This window comes from Gossypium hirsutum, chromosome A08, assembly GCF_007990345.1.
Source record: "Gossypium hirsutum isolate 1008001.06 chromosome A08, Gossypium_hirsutum_v2.1, whole genome shotgun sequence".
In the NCBI taxonomy this organism is placed as follows: domain Eukaryota; kingdom Viridiplantae; phylum Streptophyta; class Magnoliopsida; order Malvales; family Malvaceae; genus Gossypium; species Gossypium hirsutum.
The window spans coordinates 99,017,644-99,027,851 of record NC_053431.1 but is presented as its reverse complement, the minus strand read 5'-3'; the positions used below and the strand labels follow the sequence as shown (position 1 = coordinate 99,027,851).

At 36.0% G+C, this 10,208-nt stretch overlaps 1 non-coding gene across 1 annotated transcript; it reads left to right on the top strand.

Annotated features, from left to right (window-relative positions):
• The first annotated feature begins 7,382 nt into the window (after positions 1–7,382).
• LOC121205249 (small nucleolar RNA R71) lies at positions 7,383–7,488 on the top strand. Its single transcript, XR_005900334.1, has one exon. It is a non-coding gene; the product is annotated as a small nucleolar RNA R71 (small nucleolar RNA).
• The last annotated feature ends 2,720 nt before the right edge of the window (positions 7,489–10,208 follow it).

Below are 10,208 nucleotides of genomic sequence, written 5' to 3'. Positions count from 1 at the left end.
CATAAATATTAATCACCATTCATAAAATAAAATTGAAATTTAATAATTTAATCGTACGAACTTACCTGGGAAAATTTGCAAAAGTCATACAAGTTCAGGGACTAATCGTCCATTTTCTCTTTTCCACAATTCACTTGGGTTCTTGATCTATAATTGTAAAATCATTCATTTATTAGCATTCATTTCAATTTTACTCTACTTTACATTTTATACCCTTTAATTCCCAAAATTACACTTTTTCCACAAATTTTACAATTTTTACAATTTAGTCCTTGCTCAATTAACCCATCAATTAAGCTAACTTTTCTCAATTAACACTTTATTTATTCATTCTAAGCTACTACACAACCTTTGAAAATCAAAATTTCAATACCAAATGTTAATTCACAACTTTTTCACAATTAGGTCCTAAAATCAATTTTTATCAAAATCACTTAATAAAATCATCATATAATAAAATAGAACTTGAATTCCATAATAATTCACCATAATCATACAAAACTTATTCATGGTAACTTTTAAAGTCACCCATAATATCAAAAACTAATGAATTAGATAATTGGACCTAATTGTAAAAGTCACAAAAACATAAAAATTACTAAGAAAAAGTAAAAATTGAACTCACATATGTCAAAATATGAAAAAACAGCAACTTACAGACCTCCAATGTCATTTTTTCTGAAGAAAAATGATGATATCTCTAGATTTTTCAATTTTGTCTTTATTTTATATGTTTAATTTGCAAAATTTCCAATTTTTCCGTTATTTCTCCTTGTCTTTTTGCTGATTTTCTTACCCAAACCATCCAGCCCATATAATTTGGGTCTAATTGCCTTTTAAATCCCTCCTTATTAGTCGCTTAAGCTATTTAATCACTTTACCAAATTTTTCACTATTTTCAATTTAGTCCTTTTTAATTAATTCACTAACCAAACGTTAAAATTTTTTAACGAAACTTTAATACTAGCTCAATAACACTCCATAAATATTTATAAAAATATTTATGGCTCGGTTTATGAATCTGAGGTCTCGATACTTTGTTTTCAACCTGATTTACCTAATTAATTCTTTTAAATCACAACATTCACAAACTACAAAAAAATACTTCTATAATCACACTTGACTCATAGGTATTAATTTATTAAATTTTTAACTCACTTGTCAAATTTAGTGATCTTGAATCGTTGTTTCTGACACCACTAAAAATTGGGCTGTTACAAATGTAGTATGAAAAATGGAAATATTCTTTAAAGACAAGCATGAATATTTCTATTATTCTACTATTAATATTCACTAAAGATAGTCAAATGGATTAGAGAAATCATGAAATACGTAAAATTTTTAAAGAAAATAGAGAGAAAAGAGTAAACAAACGCAAAAGGGAGAAGCTTGAGTCGTCGGAAACAGTGTTGCAGGCGGCGCATGGGCGTGGCAGGTAGGGCGTGTGGAGTTGTAGTGTCTAGGGTTAGGGATTTTTGGGGAGGGAGATGATGAATAGTAAAGGGTTTATATAAATTTTTAAATTTGGGCGCTTTTGATATTCGGGGCATGCCCGTGTTTCTTGGGCGTGTGGGTGCACACGGCCGTGTTTTGCTTCGTTTTCTGCTCCTACGCTCGTGTATGATAGCCCATGCCTGTGTTCTTTTTTACAGTGTCGACCACGGGTGAATGACACAAGCGTGTCGTACGCCCGTGTTAAATTCTCAGTTTCAACCACGATTTCAAGGCACGGGTGTGTCTCACGCCCGTGTTGTTTTGGCAGTTTCACCCACGGCCATGTCGCACGGCTATGGCAACTTATAGCATCCTGTGTTGGGGAAAACTTTTTCCCTGTTTTCACACAACCGTATCGCACGGCCGTGTCTCCTTCTGTGGTGTGAGCACGGCCTAAGGCAAGCCCGTGTGCCTGGCCATGTGGATGGGAAAACCCTGTGTTTCAAGACTCAGTTAGTAGGTTAGATGTGAAAACCTAGAATTCAAATAAATCATTACTGTTAATACTCAGGTTGCCTCCCGAGAAGCGCTTATTTATAGTCTAAGCTTGACTTACCTTTCTAGTGCATGGTCATGGTGGTGCGAGGAGTTTACACTCCTTATCTCTACTATCAATTTTATCAAAATAAGGGTTAAGACGAGTATTGTTTACCTTAAAAGTGTCGAATTTGGTATGAATTACCTCGACTGTACCATATGGGAAAATACTGAGTACTGTGAGAGGAATTTCTTCATTAGGTTCAGAAGTGGCAATGCGAGGGTCTACTGCATCTAGTAGTACTTTGTCTCCAACCTTAAGTTGATTTGGTGCGTCATTGAGCTCGTCATGGCGTGATTTTGGTTTATCGTGTGTCCTCGGTCTATGTGTTCACCATCCATCCAGTTCCTCAATTTGTAGCCTTCGTTCTTCATAGATAGGTCCTTTGTTGTTGTTTGAACACGGCTCATATGCGTTCTTCGAAACTGTTTCCTAAATAGAGGGTTTCACCACATGATCAGTACTAGTAGAATGATTTATACTACCACCTTCAATTTTTGATGTGTTACTCGAATTAGAGCTTGAAGGGTGATTGTTTTGTCTCCCACACGAAGTGTGAGTTCACCTGTACCAACATCAATAATGGTTCTAGCAGTCGCTAAAAAGGGTCGTCCTAAAATCAAAGGTGCGTTACTATCCTCTTCCATGTCTACAACAACAAAGTCTACTGGGTATATAAATTTATCAATCTTAATAAGAACATCTTCAATGATACCTCTAGGAAATCTAATGCAATTGAATGATCATCCTAGTTGGTTTGGGTTTTCCAAGACCTAGCTGTTTAAACATTTTATAAGGCATAACATTAATGCTTTCCCCTAAGTCAGCCAATGCATTATGAACATCTAAACTACCAATTAAACAAGGAATCGTAAAACTCCTTAGATCTTTCAATTTTTTGGGTAGCTTATTCTATAATATGGCTGAGCAAACTGCATTCAACTCCACATGCGACCCCTCATCCAGCTTTCGTTTGTTTGCTAGAAGCTTCCTTAAAAATTTGACTGCATTTGGCATCTGCGAGAGAGCTTCGATAAACAGTAAGTTAATATGTAATTTCTTTAATAGTTTAAGGAATTTATCAAATTGTTTATCTGTACGGTCTTTCCTTGTCGCATTGGGGTATGGTACCCGTGGTTTGTACTTTTTACTTACTGTTTTTTGCTCACTGTGGACTACCTCACCTTTATCTTGACTTACCGTAATGCCTTGCCTCAGTTCTGATACAGGCTCAACTAACCCTTCCTTGTCATGAGTGGTAATCACATTGAGTTGTTCCCTTGGGTTAGATTCTGTGTTTGTAACACCCCGTACCCGAGACCGTTGCCGGAGTCGGACACGAGGGGTTTGCAGACTTAAATCACTTGTTTGCACAGTCTATTTTAAATTTCCAGACGAGCTGGCTAACTGCGTCACTGTCACCTTAAAAATCATATCTCGAGTTCCAAAACTCGAAAACCAGTTCTGTAAATTTTTCCTGAAACTAGACTCATATGTCCATATACAAATTTGTTTCTAGAATTTTTGGTTGAACCAATTAGTACATTTTATTAGTTAAAGTCTCCCCTGTTTCAGGGTTCGGCTACACTGACCTTTGCGCATTACAACTTGGATATCGCCCTGTACAGGGCTTCAATACTGATACCGTTTGTTTCTATAGAAACTAGTCTCGAAAATGAATCTATACATATATGGAATGACTTCTAATTATCTCTGGTTAATTTATAATGAATTTCCAAAGTCGGAACAAGGAATCCAGAAACCGTTCTCGCCCTGTTTTGCAAAAACTTAAATATCTCATAATATACTGTTCATATGATCGTTTTGTTACTTTCCTATGAAAATAGATTCATCAAGGTTCGATTACATAATTTATTCACTATTTAATTCCATTCCTACTATTTTTAGTGATTTTTCACATTCACGTCACTGCTACTATCAGCATCTATTTTTAAGGTAGACTTTACCTATTACATAGTTTCCATGATTCAACTAGCCCTTTAGCATATATAGCACAAAATATGATCATGATTAACCATTCCAATGGCTAATCGTTCCCAAACATTTCCATACCTCTTAACAAACATCATACAAGACAATTATAATACTAAGCTCAAAGTGTATATAAGCCATTTTCGCATGGCTATCCAAATTTATACAAAACCAAAGGGTCCATGACCAACAACAAAACGGGTAGTCCTATACATGCCATTTCAAAGTTCAACCAAAAGTGTACCAAAGGGGGCTTTGATAGTGTGGGCGACTTTGACTTCAATAATCCTGAGTCCAAATAGCTGACGAACCAAAATCTATAAAACAGATAATCAAAGAAACGGAGTAAGCATTTAATGCTTAGTAAGTTTTGAGCCATGAAATTAGACACAACTAAAGTATAGCATTCATATGGCTAAACGGATAATTTCATATGCACAAATTCTCAATATCATACTTACTTCACATTACCAACCCTTATATTCATACACAAAAGATCAACTTAGCCAAAGGTCGGAAGCTCATTAATTGACTGAGCGAATAATATTTCAAGGGAATTTACTACTCCAATGCATATACGAAACGTACCTCATCGTTGGGATTTACGAGCGTATCAATTTAAATTATTACAGCAAGATCGCTCATTCCCAAACCAAGTACCTTCGGAGTTTAGCCAGATATAGCTACTAGCTCAAATGCCTTTGGGACTTAGCCCGGTTATAGTAACTCGCACAAATGCCTTCAGGACTTAGCCTGGTGATAGTAACTCGCACAAATGCCTTCGGGACTTAGCCCGGTTATAGTAACTCGTACAAATGCCTTCGGGACTTAGCCCGGATATAGTAACTCGCACAAATGCCTTCGGGACTTAGCTCGGATATAGTAACTCGCACAAATGCCTTCGGGACTTAGCCCGGGTATCAATCCGAATATCCATGCACATATCAATAAATCATGACACATCAATATTTCATTTTCATAACTAGAATTCAAACACAATTCAATTATTAAGCATTACATTTTCGGCTCGATAGTCGCATACGAACAGCATGATTCGGCTTGCTTCATGACATGATTTCTATGCACATACGGCTACCCATCATACGTATAGACTAATTAACTCACATATGATGCAAGTAGAATCATTATATCACCGTATATTGTTGTAATTATATGTCATGACTTAATCAAATCGTAAACTAAGTTTCATTACTCGAAAACTTGCCTCAGATGTTGTCAAGCGATTTCGATGGCTATTCGATCACTTTTTCCTTCCCTTTATCGGATCTAGTTCCCCTTTGCTCTTGAGCTTAATTTAACAAATAAATTGATTTAATCATTTGAACATCAAGAAGAGAAACTCAAGGTACTTAACCCATATATACATTAGACATTAGAGTCACATATATATGAAATCACGAATCAACTCAACATATTAGCCAATATTCTCTTTTAGCTGATTTTCTAAGTCAAGATAAAGCCATCAATATGTTTACCTATAGCCGAACACACAACATCAATCTATGTATTCATTCATGTGGCCGAATATGCATGCCTATGGTGAGGCCGATTGTATACTTAATACATTCTACAAATATGGTCACTTGTATTGGCTAATCACCATTTTGTTTCAAGTTCAAAGCTCGGCTAAAACACATATATACACTAGAAATCAAATACTAACATTTTGCACTTCACCTTACTACCATTTCACATCTACTTTCTACCATGGCCGAATGCATCAAGACACCATACCATTCAATTTTGGTCATGGGTTACACAAAGAACTTAATGTCTAACTCAAAAATGCCAGAAAGAAAATCCAAGAGTCATCAATCGCCATGACATGTATCATTACAAAGCTTCACACTTAGCATGCAAATGACATCAACACAAATCCACCTTAGCCGAAACTTAACTCATCTTCATGCCTCGTCACCACAACATCAAACATTAACCAAGAAGACAACACCCATGGCCGAATATCATCTCCATCTTATAGCAAAGATTTAAACCATGGGCTAGGTAGAACTCAAACTAACAACTAAAAACATGCATGAATCTCATGGACAACATCAAACATACCTTAGTCTTGCAAACCACCATAGCCGATTTTCTCCAAGCTCTTTCCCTTCCTTTCTTTCCTCTATTCGGCCAAAGATGTTCAAGAATGAACACTTTTTTTTGTTTTCTTTCTTCAATTCACGGCAATGGGGGGGAAACATGGATGAGACATTTTTTTTTCATCACTCCTCCCTTTGCATTATTATTTTATTACCCATACTCCTTATTTTATTTTTCCTAACATAAATCACTAACATAACATGTTTATGACATGTTTTGCCCATAACATTTTGTCCTCCTTCCTTGTCATGGCCGGCCACTACTAAATTAAAGGGGAAATTGACATGCAAGTCCACCCTTTTATTACATGCACTAATAGATCCTTATAGATTAACCTATCACATTTCAAAAGTGTCACACATAAGTCCTATTAGCTGAATTCACATGCAATCGACTAAATCGAAGCTTAAAACTTTCACACATTCATATTCACATATTTTAGACAATAAATATCATATTCAAATAATTTGGTGACTCGGTTTAGAGGTCCCGAAACCGCTTTCCGACTAGGGTCACTTTAGGGCTGTCACAGTGTTACTCGGCAAACTACCTTGTGGTAGTTCAGAAATTAGTTTGGTGAGTTGGCCTATTTGAGTTTCAAGCCCTTGGATTGACGCTTGTTGATTTTTAAGGGCTGTCTCGGTATTCTGGAAACGAGTTTTTGACACCGAGATGAACTTTGTTAGTATCTCCTCAAGGTTTAGCTTTTTCACTTCTTATTAGGGTGGTTGTTGGAAGCCTGGAGTTGGTGGTCTCTGATTCCCTTGGCCTCCCCATGAGAAATTTGGGTGGTTCCTCCAACCTGCGTTGTAAGCATTACTATAAGGATTATTTTTGAGATAGAGGATTATTACCCTTGTAATTTAACTGCTTGTTCTCAATGTTGTGGCCATAAGATGGGTATTCTGAATTGCTTGATCCATCTCCAGTTGCTTCGCACTACATTACTGGGTGAACCTATGAAGAACTAAGAAAACCATCAATTTTCTTATTCAATAGTTCTACCTGATTAGAGAGCATGGTGACCGAATCGACGTTATAAACGCCGGCTGATTTTGTTGGCTTTGTCCTCATGACTTGGCACTAATAATTATTCAGTGACATCTCTTCTGTAAATTCATAAGTATCTTCAGGTGTTTTATTATTGATGGTTCCGCCAGCGGCTGTGTCGATCATCTATTAAGTCGAAGGATTTAGGCCATTATGAAACGTTTGAACCTGTAGCCAAAGTGGTAACCCACGGTGAGGGCACCTTCTTAAAAGGTCCTTGTATCTTTCCCATGCATCGTAGAGTGTTTCTAAATCCATCTACATAAAAGAAGAGATATCATTATGTAATTTGGATGTTTTAGCCGGCAAAAAATATTTTAATAAAAACTTTTCAGTCATTTGTTCCCAAGTAGTGATTGACCCTCGTGGTAACAAGTTCAACCATTGTTTAGCGTTATTCCTCAATGAAAAAGGAAACAACCAAAGGCGAATGGCATCATCAGAAACGCCATTGATTTTAAAAGTGTTGCAAAATTCTAAGAAATTTGCCAAGTGAGCGTTGGGATCCTCGTCCTGCAAACTATCAAACTGAACAAACTGTTGTATCATTTGAATTGTATTAGGTTTCAGTTCAAAAGTATTTGCAGCTACAGCAGGTCTAACTATGCTTGATTCAGTTCCTGTTAAAGAAGGTTTAGCATAATCATACATAGTGCACGGAGCAGGATTCTGATTAACAGCACTCGCAGAAGGTAGCAGATTTTCTTTGTTTTTAGCCATCTCCTCGGTTGTGGTAGAAGTATCATCCTCTTGCTCTTCCTCTATGTATTGTAAGCTTCGCCTTATTTCTCTTCGGTTTCTGTGAACTGTGTGATCGATCTCACTATCAAATAGTAATGGTCCTGATGGGTTTCTTCTGGTCATAAACTAGAAAAAACCTGTCAGAAGAGAATAAATGAAGAATTAGAAAGTAAAATAAAAATTTAAATTGCAATAAAAGTAAAATGGCTAAAGTAATAAAAATTGAGTGTTCCTAATATCCTAGTTCCTTGGCAACAGCGCCAAAAACTTGATACGTGATATTCGCAACAGGTTTTAAATATTTATAATTAATCATTCTTGAAACTAACTATTATCACGATGAAGGAAAGTGTACCTATCGAACAGTAGTATACCTTTAGCAAGACCGGATTGTTGAACCCAAAAGAACCATGAGTACTAGTATTTACTTCCTTTTTATTGTCTAGCCTAAAAATTAAAAGGTTTGGTTATCTAAACTAATTACTAAACTAAGAATGCACAGAAAGAAAATTTGGGAAAATTCGATTGATTAAGACAATACCTAAAGAAAAGTCCACCTAGACTTCACTTGTTATTTGACTCTGAATCAGACGAATTATTCATTTGACTTGACCCATAGAAATCCCTAAGTTATATTATTATCTCTCTCGAGACTAATAACGTCTAACCTTAGGTTGAATAATTGAAATCTCTTTCTAATTAACACCCTAGAATTGCATTAACTCGATCTATGGATTCCTTTATTAGGTTTCACCCTAATCCGGCAAAATCTTGTCACCCTATCTTTACGCGTGCAATCAACTCCACTTAATTATGACAAATTTACTCTTAGACAGGGTCTATTCCTTATCTGAATAAGAGCATTAACTCGAATCAATATCCTGGAATATTAAAACAAGAATTAGGAACACATAATTAAGAACAAGTCAAATAGTTATCATACAATTCAGATAATAATAATAAGATCCATCTTAGGTTTCATTCCCCTTAGGTATTTAGGGGATTTAGTTCATGATTATAGAAGAAAACATCTCGAAAGCATAAAGACAACAAAACATAAGAAAACCCAAAACTCCTAAAGGAACTTGAAAGGAGATCTTTAGTCTTGATGATGAATCCGGCTTCTGAGATGGATTAATTGGCTTTCCTTGAGTAATTCCTTGCTTCCTACCCTGCATCCCTTTTCCTAAGTGCCTCCTCCAGTGTTTAAGTAGGCTTTAGAATGCTTAAGAGACCTCAAAATTGCCTTTTTTGAATAGGGTTATACTTGGGCTCGGCAGGGACACGCCCGTGTGTGATTACTCCAGCCCGTGGTCAAGGCTGTTGAATAGGCACGGGCGTGTAGTCTACCCGTGTAAGTCGTGATTTGATCCTGCCAAAGGGACACGGCCATGTGACATGCCCGTGTGAGGAAGTCCAGGCCGTGTTGATTTCCCATGTGGGTCCATTTTCTCCATTTTCAACCCGTTTCTCGCTCTTTTTACTCTACTATGCTCACCTAAGTATAAAACATGAAATTAAAGAATTAGGAGCATCAAATTCACCAAATCTAAGGATAAACCATCCATAAATATGCTAATCATGGGATAAAAACATGTATAAATTATGGTTTATCATTGATGGTTGGAGAAACAACTTCTGCTAAGTGGTTTTTAGTGAAAATGCCTAAAACGACTAAATTGTAAAAGTTATAAAATATGTAATAAAAGTGTGTTTTAATCGAAATTGTGGGCTGTTATAGTTATGAAAATTGTTCAACTAAGCTTAAGATTTAAAGAAATTGATTGAAAATCATTTTACGAGCCTAGGGTCAAAAGTGTAAATATGATAAAGTTTTGAGGCAAAAATGTAAATTTTTCCAAAATGAGATTTTGGGTTGTATTGAATAGCTTAATGATTAAACAAGCTAAATTTGATGTTATAGATCAATAAAAATGAGATTTGGGCCTAGAACGTGGGGGGAACAAAGTATTGGACAGTTAGGTCATTTTCTCTATTGTCGTATTTGAAATAAGTTTGTATGTAAATATAAGCGTTATTTTTATTATTGCATTGTTATTTTTATACTTTAATATTTTATGAATTATATGAATAACGTTATGGACAAGTTTGATAACGATGTGATAGCCAAAAAAATCCCAGTTGAACCTTAGGAATAGAATAAGATACGAGTGACATGTCACTAGGACCGCATGTGATATATGTGATTTATATGATTATGTGATCTGGGTGCTGGTCATGTACGTCCTACCAGTGGCTAGGTAGTCTG